This window comes from Halictus rubicundus, chromosome 1, assembly GCF_050948215.1.
Source record: "Halictus rubicundus isolate RS-2024b chromosome 1, iyHalRubi1_principal, whole genome shotgun sequence".
Lineage (NCBI taxonomy): Eukaryota > Metazoa > Arthropoda > Insecta > Hymenoptera > Halictidae > Halictus > Halictus rubicundus.
This window is the reverse complement of record NC_135149.1, coordinates 9,015,749-9,034,427: the sequence shown is the minus strand read 5'-3', so window position 1 is coordinate 9,034,427 and position 18,679 is coordinate 9,015,749.

Sequence of the window (18,679 nt, the reverse complement as noted above, 5' to 3'; positions counted from 1 at the left end):
GTGCCCGTAAATTAGGATTATTGCAGGACTTTCACTTCCAACAAGATAACGATCCCAAGCATACTGCAGGAATTGTGAAAGAATGGAATCCATTCAATGGATCATATATAAAACACCACATATGTTAACTACTCCACCGCAAAGTCCAGACATAAATCCAATTGAAAATTTATGGGCTGAAATCGGAAAAAGATTAAATACATATCAAATTACTTCAAAGGAGGTATTGAAACAAAACATCATAGAAGTATGGAATTCCATTGAGTGTACTTTTACAAAATCATTGGTTTATAGTATGGAACGTCGATTGAGACACATCGTCACTGCTAAAGGTGGTCCAACAAAATATTAACATTAAATAATGTAATAATATATGTAGCGTTCGAATACTTTTGTGAGTCACTTATTACGCGTGTTTCTAATAAATATATCATAACTTCTGCCTACGTTGTTGAATCCTTTTCAAATTTTACTGACACGATCTTGAGACTTCCCCTTTACTATAGATACCAAATTGTTCTATACAGATTAGTTTAGTACATCTTATTTTATTCATTAAAATTTGTAAACGTAAGCGTGCGAATACTTTCGTGAGCCACTGTATGTCAACAACACGGGTCTTGCCAGCGACGTGTATCTTCCAGGAGACATACTCGAGCCGTGTTATGTTTACACTCCTCGGTGTTCAAGGTCTCTTGAGCTTCGTGACTCCTCGCGGTGTATAACCCGCATGTAGTGGGGATGATTCCGCGACGTTTGTTATCCAGGCCTTGGCGACATATATAGAGAAATCACTGTACAGAAAACTAAATGAAAATTTCAATATATTTTCAGATCTTCGAACACTAGGTTTAAAGTTCGAACACATTTTACGACATTTTCGAGTCGAAGGATAATTAATCGAGCGTACCGGCGAGTCAAAGCCGCCCAATCGCCGGTCAAAGTTACTCGAGTCTAACAGTCCCGGACATCTGACAAGAGCGGCCAGTATTTCAAGTCAACGCCTCTGATTGTCACTTAACGAGGTAACAGCCCCCGGGGCAAATTGTTAGAGTCGATCAGACGAACGTGTTAAGCCCCGGTGTGCGCCGCTCCTTCGTAACACGATACCGCGTGGGCAGCGCAACACGAATGTTAATTGTTTACCGATGATACTTTATGAAGGTCGTGACTCAGCAGCCCCGCTCTTTGTAGGGTGCATGTTCGAACATCGATTCGACATTTTCTAACGAGTACCTACCACACGCGGCCGTCCAACGAACGAAATATCGAGACCAACCATCGCACGGCCCGCGGGCACATTACTTCAAACTCTCCTACGTTAGCCACCTCTCTCTCTCTCTCTCTCTCTCTCTCTCTCTCTCTCTCTCTCTCTCTCTCTCTCTCTCTCTCTCTCTCTCTCTCTCTCTCTCTCTCTCTATCTATCTATCTATCTATCTATCTATCTATCTATCTCTTCCTCTCTTTCTCTCTCTGTCTGTGTCTCTCTTCTTCCACCCGATGCTACTGATCTATTTGTCTTCGACTGCCTGGGAATTGATTCGTGAAATTCGATCGCGATTATTGTTACGCCCCTGAGGTATGTACTCGTCCGGACCCCGTATTTCCATGGTTTTTATATCGATGTACATGTATGTATATATATATATATTTTTTGCTCCAATACCCGGCAAGAGTAGACCCGTAGATGGCCCGCGAATGTATCTGCGATTTTACGTTTTCAAGCCAAATCGGAATAACCGGGAAATGTATTTTGTCTGAACGTTCTCTGATCGGGCCAGCCAGCGAATCAAATTTTTCGCGAACTGCATTAACCTTTTCCCGGAAATCCGCGTTTGCAATCTTATTTTTACTGACGCGCCTTCATCCTCTGCAGATCTTTTTCGGCTTCGAAAATTCTTGGATTCCATTCCACGCTTCTGAAATGTGGTCTAACAATTTTTGTTACAACGTGCTACCTCCATTTTTTGGGGGAATTAAAATTTAGACACGAATATAGGAAAAATTGTGAAACAATTTGTAACCCTCGCACTCCTGCGAATTCTAGGCCTACGCCGGAGTCATTTCTGATCCACGCCGATATTTCAGCTTTCTCTCGATATAAGACGATGGCTCGGGACCGGCTTTCGTTGTATTTCGGATGAAGGAGAAGAATTTCTTATTTCGAAATAAAAAGCGTCGTCTTGTGTCGGAATGAAATTTTACATACCGACGGTCACTCGGGCTTATCCCCACCGCTACGGGTCACGAATGACTCCGGCATAGCACACGGTGAGTTAACTGAACGCGTAGCTACCCGCTATAAGATGTACACTCCCGTCCATAAATCGCCGGACACTTATTTTCAGCAAAGTGGCAATGAGAACAAGAGTACCAAGTTTCCAGCTTGATTTTATTGTTTCATTTTGTTATATGTAGCTATTGCACGATAATACTCGAATGCAAAATTATAAATATACATATAGAATTTGAACAAATATTGAGAAAAAGTGTTTGAGAAATTGTGGGATGAGAGATAGAATAGAAGAAGTGTGCCCAAAATCAAAACAGCGCTTATGGACAGCTCTAGAAATCAAATTGGAAAACACATACACCACTAAAATTTTTAAAATGAATCGACAGAATTCCAGGAAACAAAATATAAGATATTTTGGTCAGATGTCTGACATACAATTTGATTTACATGTTCTCTGCATTAGAAACAAGTAGTAAGTACCATTCGCTACGACAGTATCGTAAGAACAACCAATGCAAATTTACTACGAAGAACGGAATTGCGCCTACAACAAAACGGATTTCAATTCGAACATTTGATGTGACTTTTTTACGAAATCGTTTGCGTTCATTTAGTCAAGGTTTCTGAATTGAATGTAATTTTGAGTCTTAATAATAAACACAAGTTATTATCGCCCATTCAAGCAGATTGTCATGTTTTGTTGAAATTTTCATTTCTTCGCCTTCAAGGTCATCCCAAGGTCATGGTATACTAGGTCGTTGAATTCGTCTTGACACGGGCTATAATACTGTTAAGTCAATACAAAGTGCCATTTAAAAAAATGAAGGTGACCTTGACAATACTACAAAAAAATTTTTTTCGACCTTTTTTCATTGCAATATAAGTTCGCCAATCGAAAACCGATCAACTTTTGTTGAAAATATTTTTTGTCAGATTATCGCAAATACTTAAAAAATCGTGAAAACTGTTACGTGGGACAGCCTGTATATTGATTTTTTTATGAAATATAATTATGTAGATGAACAAAAATTGTCGATGATCACCCATTCGAAGGTATGCAGCCCCTCCGGTGTTAACTCGCCAAAGCACGAAACATGCTATATGCACGCCGGACAAAGCCCGCAGAAAATGGAAGGGACACCTCGATTTCACCGATGACTGACCCGGCTAAGTGGCAGGTCGAGCGATTCAGGGTTAAATGGATGATTACGCCGGAAGTCGGAAAATCCGTGGGGCCGATTCGAACACAGGTCCAGAGGTGAAGTGTCTCGGACGGACATCGGTTGAAGAACGGACAAGAGGCTGGACGTGTTATTCTTCGTGTGACCCGAAACACTTCCTTATACAAACGAAGCAAAGTTGGCCCGGGGTACGACGGCGTTACCCAGATCTCGCGTCGCTGGCTGATGGCCATAATCTGAGCAGGCCGGTGGCGTAGTTCGGGGTTGCGAGGGGTGGTTAGGGGGTTAACTTATAATAACAGAAGTTGCTTGAGAGTTCAGTGACTGGACAGCGCCTAGGAGCCTCGGACAGCTAGGACAGGGGATGAGGGATGGGTCGTCGCCAAGTGTCCGGCCAACAGAATGCGAGCTATAGTACCCCGGTACAAGACGTGAGACCCGGCCTCACGTGACCACCGGCAAACTAACCGTGGCGTATGCTGCACAAACAGTGTCGAACTTTGGCGCAAATCGTGAATTTAGAACTTCGACGTGTCTTCGTGATACCGGCCGGGTAAATTGGCGCAGTGCATCCGAACGTATTTCTTACCCCGGATGTGCCCCGCGGAATTTCGCGGCGACCACCCACACCGCCCAGCGATCCGGTATAATCCACCGTCAGATTTGAAATTCTAAATTCGATCGAGTCGCATTTCGAAGTTGATATTTAAAGTACAGCGAATTTTTTCCGAGTCGGACTTCACAGCCGCCGGTCTCCGAACGGAAATGCAAATCGAGAATTCTAATTTCGATTTTCGAACCTGATTTTTCGGCTAATTGCTGCGGGGTCATGAGCAATCGATAAGCTGTTTCGTTATTTCGAGTTTTCTCTGGAATGAATTTCACAGTAACCGTTGCTGGTAAAATGAACGGTTTTAAATTTTTTGTTTTATAATTGTTGAAGTTATAATCGATATATCTTGTTACTTTCGTAAACAGTCGAAGAATTTATGAATTTGTATTTATACGTTTCGACTCGCCAAAATGATTAAAGAAAGAAAAATATTTTTATTTGGCTTCTCTTTGCTGCAATTAATGAAATTAATTTTAATTTTCCATGAAGATCCGCAGTCTACTCATGATATATGATGATTGAAGGTAGACACTGGTCGTATCTAGCTTCACGTGTGACAACTCAAAAATCTGTTGATCTTTCATTTTTATTTATTTTTTTCTCTGGTACATACTCAAATAGCAGCGAACACTGAATTGTTTAAAACGAAAATAAGAACAGTGGAATCGAAGATACGGTCCCGCAGTTGTAATCGATCGAGAACTCTCAGGTTAGAATATGCAATGAATTATTTAACATTAACCAAGATTTAAAATAAGACATACGGTTGCAACTTTAATGAAGCCGTTTACATTTGGAAGCCTTTCTACTATTCTTTGAAACAATATACAGAGATTTCTCTATATATGTCGCTAAGGCCTGGACGATAAACGTCGCGGAATTATCCCCACTACCGCGGGATATACCCCGCGAGCGGCCTCGGACGCCGAGGAGTGCAAACATAACACGGCTATGTCTCCTGGATGATACATGACGCTGGCAAGACCCGCGTTGTTGACATAGTATGTATATCGAGAATTCACTGTACATGTTTCCGCCTTCATAAAATTAATTAAACTGATTTTTCAAGGAACAAGCAAACGAGTACAGTGGTTAGAAATTATTGAAGAATGTAACACGTCTAGTTGTGGATCTTCACGCAAAGTAATAATTATCTTCATCAATTGCAAGTTGAATTTCCTGTATCAATTAAAATGGAGTTGAATAAAAATTTCGACTCTTTAAAATTAGAGTGTCTATGTCGAATGATTGTGCTGATTTTTCTGTTTTGCGTTTCACGTTATCATTTCTCTTATAAATTTATAAAATTCGCAGAGCAAGAAAAGCGACAAAATTGTTAAGTCTGCAAAATTATAAAACTGCAATTTGAAGCGCCGGCATCAGGCCTGCAAATAAATTGCAGTGGAAGGAGATGAACAATGAATATTTTCACCTGCATCTTGCGTCCCTTAATCAATGTTTGCGTGCCAAATGCCGCGAAACCAAAAAGTCCATCTCTAGCACGCCGCTCCAAACGCAACTTCGCCGAAGAAGATTAATTACTACATTGTGATCCGGCCGATAAATTACGGTAATGGCACCTAAATTGCGTAATGATACAGCCGCGTATTAATAATGCATCGAAAACGGGCAAAGAAGGCCCCGCCACGCGATTAGGGGGAATTTATTTTTCCCCGTGTCCGTCGGGCAGCCGCTAATTTCGCGGAGAATTAATTCGGCCGGTTTCCAACGAGAGTTAAGCAGGGCAAGTCTGCCCTTTTTTTGCGAAGGTGTGCGAAGGGAGCAAAGATCGCGAGTTATTACCATCGTGCGGGCACTCTCATTACGTAAAGTTAAGTCCCGGCGAATTATCGGCAGTTATTAGCTTTTATTCATTGGAAGAGCCCGATCCGGCACCGATGTACGTATCAATTAGAGGACGAATATTAATGAGGCGTTTCGCGAAACGTTCGAATGACGCCGATTGTCCTTGTATCCGCGAGTATTTGAAGAGGGATCCCTCTCCCCTCCACTCCCCACCCCCCGGTAGCCCCCTTTGGTTCCTCCCAAGGGGTGGAGACACGGGGGACAGAACAGGAAGAAAAAAAGACCAAGAAGTTGATTGAATTTTACCGCGGCGCCGTGTACCGGCTGCACACCTACGGCGCAATGTGCAATGGTATCCGCCGGGTACACGTGTGTATTTACAGTCGGCAGCAGATACTTACGGCGCCACTTTCGATGTGACGGTGTTATAAATGGGAATTGAATCGAACCACCGTCCACGCCTTCCCAAGGTTATCGTCCGGATGAAATCTATAGGCCAGATACAATCTAGTAGACACGCTTCGTAAATTCAATTACGCATTAACAAAAATATCCCTTCGTTCCTGCAAACCCCTCCAGCTGGACAGAGGAATTGTGCGAGGGATGTAAGATGAACGACGATACGATGTTAATTAGGATTTTTAAAGGAGCATACTGCTTAACCGGTTAATTGCAAAGAGGTCATTTCTGGCCAGGTTCAGAATTCATTCATTTTTCTTCTGACAGATACAAATAATTGTATTGCTATTTTTAAAAGTCAATAAATCCTGACCATCAGCTTAGACAAAACTGACACGATTTGGAAGAGTCCCTTCGAGTCAATTTTGGAATGTATTCCCGTAGGAATTTTGTAATGTTTGAAGGCTTAAATTAAAGAGAGAAGATTACGCTTTATGTTTAAGTGCATTTAGGCTTAGGAAAAATTGCAAAATCATATTTTGGAACGTCAATAAATCCTGACCATCAGCTTTGATTCGATTTTAAAGCTCCCTTCGGTTCAATTTTGGAATGTATTCCCGTAGGAATTTTTTAATGTTTGAAGGCTTAAATTAAAGAGAGAGGACGGTACATTATGGTAGGATAATTTAGGTTTAAAGAAAATTACGAAATCATATTGAAAAATCAATCATGCCGGCAAGCTTGGGCATTGACTCGACTCCAGCAAAATTCAATAACTTTCTCTGCCTTTATCCAGCCGGAGCGTTGACAGAGGCGGTGCGCAAAAATTGAAAAACCATCTCAGCGATCCTATTATTATTCTGGGGGGGGGGGGCAGTGTATCCAGGAGAAAGTTCTCTGGGGGTCACTGTTGGGTCATTCGCCAGGTGACGTGTTAATATCCGAAATGAAAAGCAGTGCGTCTCCATCGTGGCACGTCAAAAAGCCTGGCGAGATAAATTGCCACGATAAAACGGAGAGAGGGGTATACTTTCACGCGCGGCGAAAGACGATCCTCTTCGTATTCCGTGGCCGTGTGTCGATCCGGGGACTCCGGGACCCGGCGAAAAGGGTATTAAAACGTGCCGCGTATCGCTTCACGCCGCGCAATTACGTCGCCGAGAAAAATAACGAGGGTCCATTCCTACGGGAAAGATCAGCCGTTTTCTGTCGATCATCGGGGGATCGAGGATCCCGCCTCGAACGCGCGGCGCGCCGTCGCGCTGTTTCCACGCCGGGGCCGGTATTAAATCTTTGTCGCCGCCGCGAGGAGTCTTGTACTGCCTCGGAAGCACTTAATCACAGTTACCCTTATTGAGCTTACAGATTTATCCACGCCCAGTAGCCTCGGTCCTATCATGCCGAGCGGATGATTGCCCAGCTGCGTACCAAATGATGCAAAAGACCGGCCTGAGCGCGGGCGCGCGCGCTCGCAACGCGCACAATAAAATGCCAGGAGGCACTTCATTATGCGATCTCGCGGCGCATTCGAACGCCGCCGGGTAATGCCGGCGAACACCAAAAGCTTTCCAGCGAGGTACGCTCGCTGAAAAATTATATCAATCACCCGCGAACAATGCCCGATGCCAACAGGGCTCCTGCTTCTTCATACCGAATTTACTTTGTTTTCGGATCCGTGATTTTTACGCCTTTTTTTATGCATTTTTGGTGCTATAGACGCACACTTCATTTCTGAAAGTGGTATTCCGGTTATTTATTCTTGAAACATCGATTTTCTTGTATTTCCTTTAAGTACAATTGTTGTAAAACATCCGTGCAACAGGAATTATTTGAATCCGTAAAATTAATTCTAGGCGTTCGACAAATGTAACTCGCGAGATATAGATAGTGGAATGTTTAAACGTGTTTTTCTCGAAACGTTTGCCACGATATTGGAAGTTTTATTTGAGTAATTGACTTGGAAAGAATATAATTGCAGCTACAGTCCACCAAATATTTGTACCCCGCATTGTACATGGCATAATGAAATTCAATTAGTCATGTGTACAGTAGACTAATCAATTTCACCGGGCGATGCAGTCTCGACGGTGCAGTTTCCTTAACCTTATCGCGTCCGCATCGGAGCTCCATCGTCAATTATCAAAAGAATGCGAACGGCCTGGCGGTGTTGCACGAGCTGTTCGCATAATTGAGGTTTCATCGCGGTATCAAACTGTTTCACGCTTTCTCACGTGGGAACGGGGCCTGCGCATTGTGTCGACGAAAGATACGAGCCATCCGGAGTGTCTGGTTCGTGATTATGTATTTCTTTTTATATCTGTGTGCTATCTTCCACGTTATTAACTCGCTTTCTTGTCTGTCTGTTTGTCTGTTCATCTGTTCGGTACAAACTTTGCAATTGATTTTAAACTATCTTCCCGATGAGCTAGACACTTGAAACTTTAAACATAGCTCAGGACAGGATAACAACACACACAAGACTAAAATGCGGAAAATAGTAAAAAAAATAATAATAATAAGTAAGTAATAATTATTTTTTATTTAAAAAAAAAATTTTTAATATACCACGTTTTTAAGACGGACTAAAAAGTATAAAATAATTTTTCCTAGCCCCATACAGATAGTCCTGAAAATTTGTGATTGTGAATTTTGAATAGTTATGAAAATACTTGTAAGATTTAAAACAAAAAACGTGGGGCGTAAGATAATAGTAAGGAGTGTAGAGAGTAGCTGCCGTTGAGAAAAAACTCACACAACAGTTCATATCATTTGTAGTGCAATAAAATTGTTAGTGACTTCGGTGAACCATTCATGCATCAATTATCTATTGCATGTGCCCCACGTTTTTCGTTTTAAATGTTACAAATATTTTATACCTGAGTGGCCTAATAAAATACGAACTTCCACCTTTAATGTAAATCCTTAATGATACGCAATCCTACATCCTAGAAACATCAATTTCCAAACGAGCAACACGATGAATCTTTTTCGCGTAGAATAATCTTGAAAAATAATTGTCTCCAACATTAATATGGAAGAAGCATGACTGGCCAATAAAAGTGCGTGCACCATCGTCCAAGAATATCCGCGCAACAAAAGAGAATAAGAAAGGCCGGACGCCAGTGGTGTCAGAAGGATCTCGCGCGTCATTAAGTCCGCAATTAAAAATGAGACTGTAATAAAATCGTGCATTAACCTAACGAATGTCGGCCGATGCTTCATGCCTCGCTGTCGCGGCCTGTCGCCGCGTTTATATCGCGAGAGCAATTGGGAACCAGTCCAAGTGAACCGTTCCAATGTTACACGGAGAAGGTTGCGCTCGCACTGACATAATTAGCACGTCGGAGAAGCTCTTCTTTGTCCGCGTCGTCGTCGTCATCGTCGCAAGGTGCACCCGATCCTCGAACAGGGTTCGCCCATTACTCGCCGAATGGAATTATGCGAGACGAACCCGGCGATAATAAATCATACTTACAAACGTAACACGAAAAAACATGGTCAGCTGTCCCCGGACCACACCTTCGGGAATTCGTTTCACGCTAATTAATAAATAAGACGATCCCCGAGCGCGTTGCGCGCCGCTCACATTTGCACCGTGAAAAAAGCAATTAATTTTGGGGACCATCCGATGCCCGTTCTTATGAACTGTCATCTCGGAAATTGGAAAATTGTGATGTAACTGCAGCAATGTATTCGACCGCCTTATAATTTCACCGAGAAATTGATTAAACCGCACATGTTCATGCAAATTCTGCGGGCTGCGGACACGTGTATTAATGCAGGCGATACAAATTTATTTTTCCTAAAGCTTCTGACGGCTCAAAAGTTATGGCATTAAAGCATTATTTGGCAGTATATCGAGCTCTTTATTCTACAGCTGTATTTTTTAATTAAACTTTGAAACGAAGATTTCAGTAATGTTACAATGTAAGTCAATGGAAACTTTGATAAATTTATTTATATGGAATTTATAATAAGATATGCGCACTTGTAGAAATTGGCGATTTTATATTAAGACGTTTAATTAAGTCTCGTAATTCTCGTAACTCGCCATGAAAGAATAATTATGATAGTTTTATATAACAGAAAAAAATTGCTGTCAAGACAAACAGATGTTGTCTACGCAACAGATTTTTATATTAAGGGCCCGGGGTAGTGGCGTGACTTTTTAATTAATAATTTCCATTCACAGCCTTCAGATACAGACATAAGATCTGTCTGGGTCTTGATCCGACGGGTCTTAAGTCTGTGGCTAAACTTGTCACATTTTTTTATTATGAATTATGACTACTGATATTATGAATTCTGACGCCAGGAACGTGCGTCAAGTTTTCGCTTTTATTTCGCAACAGAATCAAGACAAATTATAGCTCAATTTGTAGCTGGAGATATTTTCCAGCGCGCGCTACGCTCGATTTCATCCAGAAAACTCATCCAATGGCATAAAAATGCTTGGATTCCACGGCATGCACATCGTCAATTTTTGGCCTACTTCTAACGCTTATATTACATAAAATATCTGCATAACCTCGGCAGCTCCTGACCAGCGCTCACTAGATTGAACCTTCCTCTTTCGAATGAGCCCTTTACCAGCGACAAAATATTCTTATTTAAGAACGAAAATTTGAAGCACGTACATTTTTTGACAGTAACGTAGTTACTCTACCTTATCGCGAATCTACGCAGACCGGCCCCTTAACCCTCGCAAGACAGATGCTTTGAAATTTTGTATTTTTAAATCCACTTCCGTGAGACAACGTTGATCAATGTATTGAACTAAGTACAGGTAAATAATTAATTAAACTGGCCAATAGGAAGTTCAAATGTAGATGAAACATTTACAATTAGACTGCGGATTTTATGCATTTAGAACAAAAATGAGTACATCAAATGCCATACGGAAAAACCATAAAAGAATTTTAAAATGTTGTTGTATTACATGCGTCTAATTGCAATTATTAAGAAAAGATATAAATGTCTCCGGAGAGAATTTTTATTTTGCACAAAAATAATTAATAACTAAATTATTTTTCTTCAAACAATCGATATATCTTATTGTGTAATGTTTATGCATTTGCTGAAAATGTAGACGAGACAGCTTAAACTAACAGGACGTGGTAACCATTTTCCAAAAGAGGGAAAAAAGTTATAGAAGTTATGGAAGTTATAAACGTCTTCAATTAGGTCATCAAGGAATTATCCAAGCTCAGAAAGATTGGAAACGTCAAAGACACCACTAAAAAAGATAAAACTGGTTTATTTCTATCGTTTATATCCTCTTCAGCCTTCAAGATGGCATCCGCGAGCTTTTTGCAGCTGGAAAAGCAATTTTTACAAAAAAAGGTAAGTAGTACTTGCATCGTATTTAATATTTTGCTCTCCGCAATGATATCTTCTCACTTACCGTCAATTTTCGTCAGTTTTTGGGAAAATGCAGCTAAAACAAACCCCTGGCTAAGGAAATTTAAAATAGTATTGTCTATAAATATGCTGCTCGAGCCGAAAACTTGGCTTCCAGTTGAAACAAATTTTTTCCACTCGCTCGAGTATGCTCTCAATTACTGTCAATCCTCATCATTCTTGCAAAAGTCGTGAACGATAGAAAACAGCGGTGGATTCGTTGTCTATAAACATACTGGCGAACTTAAAAGCTTTGCTATTAGTTATCAGCGATCGAAATTAACTTCTCTCATTGATAACTGTTATGAGCGATCGGAATGAACTTCACACATTGATAAATGTTACGAGTTACGAGTAATCGAAGTGAACCCCTCTCATTGATAACTGTTATGAGCGATCGAAATGAGTTTCTCTCATGGATAATTGCTTTGAGCAATCGAAACAGTATTTCTTCATCGATAACAGTTATCTAGGAGGATCCAATCTTTTGGACACCAATAACTATTATTTGTAACCAAAAAGTATAAAAATCGATATTTTTTAATCATTTTGTTCTTCGAATTTTTGTCTTTATATTTAGTCTAGATTACCTTAAATTTCAATAATAATCAAGCTTTTATTATTAATTTTTATCGTAGAAAATTTTTAAATAACTGTTATTTTTGGTCCCTGGTAGAAATGTCTAAAATATTGCACAGATTAGACTGCTTGTAACAAGACGTTACCAAAGGCAAAGTCCAGCGCCTATGCTGACTATACAGATCCCAATCATCGTGCTGGCCCGAAGGAATCCATCGTCGCAGGCGATAGGAATCGTTCTGGGGGTATTCTAAATGCGATCGGCCGATTTTTCAGCGGCGGACGTCGATATTTCGGAGTCATCAGCTCGACCGATCGCGATCTCGCGTTGGCCGGCGGGTAATCCGCGACAACGAGGAGGAGTTAAGGACTTAGCTCTGGCCGGGGTGACAGCCGATCGCGATAAACAAGTTTGTATGGATTTACTGGTGAGGTGTGGGGTCCCTTGACGAGCAAAACGAGCTGGTTTCGGACAGCTCCGGGCGGAGTTGTGCTCGCTGGGCCCGCGAGCACCGATTCCCGTTCGCAACCTGGGCCCGATTGGCTGACAACCCCCTGGCTGTACACCCGTTTGCGCGGAACACCACGGTGATTTTTACGATCCCGACCCGCTAACGAGTAGCCCGCCGCCTATTTCCATCGGGTCTTATGCGGCGATAATTCTTCATTATCGTACATTGTTGCGCGGCGGAGTTCGGGGCCGCGCCGTTCTTCTCTCCAACCACGTCTAAGTCTCTCCTGTACCCGGGCCAACAATCGGCTTCGTCTTTTTCTTTTCTTCTCCTGTTAGAGGATCCGGAGCGGTGATCAGGACGCATTTTAATTGCCCGAGTTTTTGCCCCCCCCCCATCCCCCTCCCCCGCCCGAGCCCCGTTTGACGTTTACGAGAAGACGGAGATAATCAGAGCACAATGTAGCCGATTCGAATTCGGTGCTCGTTACGCTCGCTGCTTTGGCGCCGAGTCGTTTTGCTTTCGCGAAATTAGGTGCCGCTGTGTAGTGGTCCATTTGATAGAAATCGTGGAGGATGCTGAACAAGAAGGGTCCCAATTCGTGGAATTTAATTGATAGCCGCATCTGTCGATTTTTAGAAAATGCTGTTCTAACTTGTATGTTTCGTTTAGGAACATATGTTTAGGAAATATCGCACGCAGGAACTTCTTTGAAGAGTGATACATTTCAGTTCAAAGGCGACCATCAACATTTAACACTAGAACTACCGAACCAGTCAAAATGACCGGTGGATGATTTTGTCTTTCACGATTAGTGAAACTATGAAAACGTTTTCACGAGAAATTTTTTAATATATCTCTTCTTTGGAGTACATGTTACCATAGAAATCGTATGAAACCTGAGCAAGTTCAATCTTGCTGTTATTATAAAGGGATAAGTCTAAGTCACGTTTATGGCTCGGTAGTTCTAGCGTTAAAGACTTCCTCTAAAATATATTCTAAATTACCACCTTTGTCAGAGAAAAGATTGTATTCATTGTGAAAATTAATTTATTGTAAAAATGAGTTGGTACAATTTAAAACAACATATAGATTAAAGAAGAATTCAAGAATGTCAATGAATGAGGATTTTCTACGTCTTAGAATTAAAGAAAAAAAATGTCCAAATGTCTCTTAAAATTAATGTAGACAATTTTTATTTTGTCCAAAAATCCACAATCTATTTATGTATATAACTGAATGAAATGTCATGCATCTAAGGTTATACATTCTAAAAAATGAGGGCAGTTTTTTAAGCCAGCAAAAGGATGACAAAGGGCAAAGGGCAAAATCAATTTCTACGGATCGGATAACCCCTAGGTCTGTTTGTAATGCTTAAGATATCTGAAACAAAGAAATTTCGTCGGCTTTTCGGTACAAATTGCTTATTGTGCACCGTGCATGCGTTCGAATTATCGTCCGAACTGGTCGATTAATGCAAGAGCAAAACCGCGGACGGCTGGTTTTGATCTTTCCGCGAGATAGAGGCTTCTAATTGCCGCAATCGCGGGAGGGCTGTCCTCTCCGTGCTGTAGTTATTAACCTTTAACACGGTAATGACGACAATGTGCTCTTCGATTAGCGATTTTCTTGCGGGTTTCTTGTTAGCCGAGTTTCTGCGGATTCGATGCCGTGATAAGACGCTGCTGCAGGAATGCGCGGTAATACTTAAACGCTTCGGTTAATCTACTTTTATTGAACGGGGAACGTGACTCTCGAAACATTCGGAAAATTGAAGTTTCGCTATCATCTCACACGGTTCCTTTTTACATACCGTGATCATTTCGGATACATTGAAATTTGGGGCATAAGAAATACTTTTCTGTTTAACTTTGGCTCTCGTAAGTTTATTTAAAGAGACTGGAAGCTGTTTGGTGAACTATACCTCACAAGAAAGTAATAATAATAGTAGTAATATTCTTTTAACCGTGCACTCGGGGGATAAAAATTCACTCGTTTCACGTTGCTGCATATTGTAAAATTCCTAATTTATCTATAACAGCATTATAATTTGTATAATCGTTTAAAAGATGAAATTATAAATGAAATACTACCGATTACATTAAAGTATGGAATAGGGGTGAAAATTACAGGAGGACCATTTGAACCACAATTTCTGAACAAGGAAAATCATTTTCTTTTTGATAGCGACTTTTAAAAATTACTTTCGGTAAATTGAGAATTCTTTTATGATCTATAACTCACAAAACCGTAATATTCTCTGAAAGGGTTACATCGTTGCTAAGATAAGCATAAGAATGTGTAAATTCTTCGTTTATCTTCCCACATCTTCGAAATATTCCAAGTTCCATCCATTGACATGAGACTGGATAATTCTGGGAATATTTTGGAGGCGTGAGGAGGAACAAGATTCCCAAGACTGCAGCTAGCTCAAGCTGCCGATGGCTGTGTAAAATTTTTTAGCGACAGCATGCTGTTCCTTGTGATAGAAATATTAATATAAAATTTGTTTATTATTAAAAAGTCCGAAACCGGTCATTCGACTGCCGCTGATAAGTTTAATATTAACGTTCAGGTTTCGGTTTCGTTGATCAAATTACTTTGATCTTGCGTGAATTTTAGAGGTTGCTATTCAGCAGTAGACGAGGTTAGAGAACGGATGAAGAGTTTCTTGGCAGACAGTACAGTGAATTCTCGATATATGTCAACAACACGGGTCTTGCCAGCGACGCGTATCGTCCAGGAGACACGCCCGAGCCGTGTTATGTTTACACTCCTCGGTGTCCGAGGCCTCGTAGTAGGGATAATTCCGCGACGTTTGTCATCCAGGCCTTGGAGACATATATCGAGAAATCACTGTATAGGGTCTAAAATCGAGGGCTGAGAGCGTGAACAGCCCGAACTAAGTGAACTGTCCGAGATGTTCGCGCCGTTCCTGGATCCCGGTGTATCCAATGTGATCTTTCCGCGTGGTGCGTGTTACGCTTCGAAACGGGCAGGCAGCAGGCTTTAAGGTGCCCGAGCCCGGAGAGTCGGCGTAGAAAGCGGCTCTCTCGGGCTGCCACATACGTATTAGAGGCAATATTTTAGCGGTACTTTTAATTTCACCGTGATCGTAAACATTTCGACGCATGCGCGCGTTAGGTGGCGCGAGGGGGAGCAAGGAAACAGAACGAACAACCGAAGAGCTGTGTATTTGCATATTTTAATGAGGCGCTGCGCCGGGCGTAGAGTGCCGCGGGAGCTGAACCGATGCGCCGATGCACCCGATGCACCGCGACGCGACGGCAGCAGGTAGCCCTCAGTTTACCCTGGCCAACGTCAGCCTCAAATGCCGATGATAATGTGACATGGGAAGCCTAAAGGCGGGAACGCGATCCTCGCACGTCCGATCCGAGTCTCACCACTATGCCCTTTATTTCGTTGCAAACGGAATTGTACAAATACCCCCTCTGGACCATTTCCTAGAAAAACTAGTTTGAGTTTCTTAACCCTCTACAACCCTGTCTAATTATGAGCTCACAAGTTTCCTTTTTTTTCTTTTTAACACAGCATGCTGGAAGCTTATTAATAGGGGTTACAATAATTGCGATGTACCAAAAGGAAGCTTGTACATTTTTTTTTAGACATTATTCGATTTCGTTACTGAAAAATGTGGAACCAAATCACCAGTTAATTCGAGATTGCGATTATTAGTGTGAAATTGCTTACGTTTCGCTTCAGTCGCGTTTCTATCGAAACGTTGAAGTCTGTCAGTCATTGTTTTAAGACATTAAGCTTGCGAGATAATTTTAAAAGTGCCGTAAAAATACAATTTGGCTGAGAGCAAAGCTTTTAAGTTCACCTGTATGTTTATAGACAACAAATCCACCGCTGTTTTCTATCGTTCACGACTTCTGCAAGAATGATGAAGATTGACAGTAATTGAGAGGATACTCGAGCGAGTGGAAAAAATTTGTTTCAACTGGAAGCCAAGTTTTTGGCTCGAGCAGCATATTTATAGACAATACTATTTTAAATTTCCTTAGCCAGGGGTTTGTTTTAGCAGCATTTTCCCAAAAACTGACGAAAATTGACGGTAAGTGAGAAGATATCATTGCGGAGAGCAAAATATTAAATACGATGCAAGTACTACTTACCTTTTTTTGTAAAAATTGATTTTCCAGCTGCAAAAAGCTCGCGGATGGCATCTTGAAGGCTGAAGAGGATATAAACGATAGAAATAAACCATTTTTATCTTTTTTAGTGGGGTCTTTGACGTTTCCAATCTTTCTAAGCTTGGATAATTCCTTGATGACCTAATTGAAGACGTTTATAACTTCCATAACTTCTATAACTTCTTTTCCTCTTTTGGAAAATGGTTACCTTGTCCTGTTAGTTTAAGCTGTCTCGTCTACATTTTCAGCAAATGGTTAAACATTACACAATAAGATATATCGATTGTTTCAAGAAAAATAATTTCATATCCGAAAAAAATTATTTAGTTTCTCCCTATACGCAACTCCTGAATACAATTTAATTCTGAGAACACGTCGGACCGTTCTAAACGGGTCTCGTGATTAGGGGCAGCCAAAAACGTTTAGAGAACAATATTATAATCAGGGAGCAAAAATAACAGTTTTCAAATTTATGAAAATATTTAAATTTAAGATAATCTACATAAAATATATAGAAAAAAATTTGAATAACAAAATGATTAAAAAATATCGATTTTTATACTTTTTGGTCACAAATAACAGTTATTAGTGTCCAAAAAATTAGATCCTCCTCGATAACTGTTATCAATGAAGAGAAACTGTTTCGATTGCTCAAAGCAATTATCGATGAGAGAAGCTCATTTCGCTCATAACACTTATCAATGAGAGAAGTCCATTTCGATCACTCATAACAGTTATCAATGAGAGAAATTTATTTCGATCGCTCGTAACAGTTATTGATGATTGAATTTCTTTTCACTTGATCATAATAATTATTGATGAGAAAATTCATTTCAGTTGCTTATTTAATTACTGAGTTTTCTATTTTTCTTCGGATGGAGCAAGCCTGTGAAATTCATTGAGAAAGTTTCGTCCAACAAGACGAATCGACAGACCATAAGGACAACACAAAATCTGAAAACAAATTTTCAAAAATTTTTCAACTGGTATAATCAGAAATAACTAGCGTGCATAATTTACGCTGTGCCCGCAACTCAGGTTAGCGTTGAACGAACCTTGCCTGCTCTAAAATTAACGTTAGATGATTTGCGGTGTAATTTGTCAAGAGAAAATTTGGAAAATCTCATGTTTGTCATATTAAATGTCCATTGTAGCATTTTAGTATTTGAAAGTTGTACCATTTAATAATAACTATTACAAATTTCCTTCATCAATGACTGTTATGAGCGATCGAAATGAACTTCTCTAATTGATAACTATTACGAGCGATCGAAATAAATTTGTCTCATCGATAACTGTTATTACGAATCGAAACAAATTTCTCTCATTGATAACTGTTTTAAGTGACCGAAATGAATTTCTCTCAACGATAATATTTACCAACAAGAGAACAAATTTTCGGTTACTTACAACCCTTATTTGTAACCAATACGATTTTAGTCGATGAAATACTTGTTACTCCATGACTTTTTTTCTTTTTGGTTGCAAAAGTTATAGTCCCTGATTAGAATAAAGACTGTTGGGTAAACAGATTGCAGATTGGTCGGAGCGTTTAGGACAAGAAGAGCGGCCGGTTATTCAGAGGCCGGAGTCGCGGTGGCACAATGAATCCCTGAAAGGGCCCGCGGACGAAGCAAGTCCCGTCGACTCGGCGGCGCAAATCTGATTGGCTCATGAATATTAAGTTCGGCCCGCAATTATTATCTGCGTTATAAATCGGGCGACCTGCCTCGGCCGGCATCTCGGCCGGCGTTATTATCCGCGTTCGCACACTCGGACCAGACGCTACCCGCACCGCACGCACACACACACACACACACACGAACGGACCAAGCTCGTGCTGTATCTTCACGCAA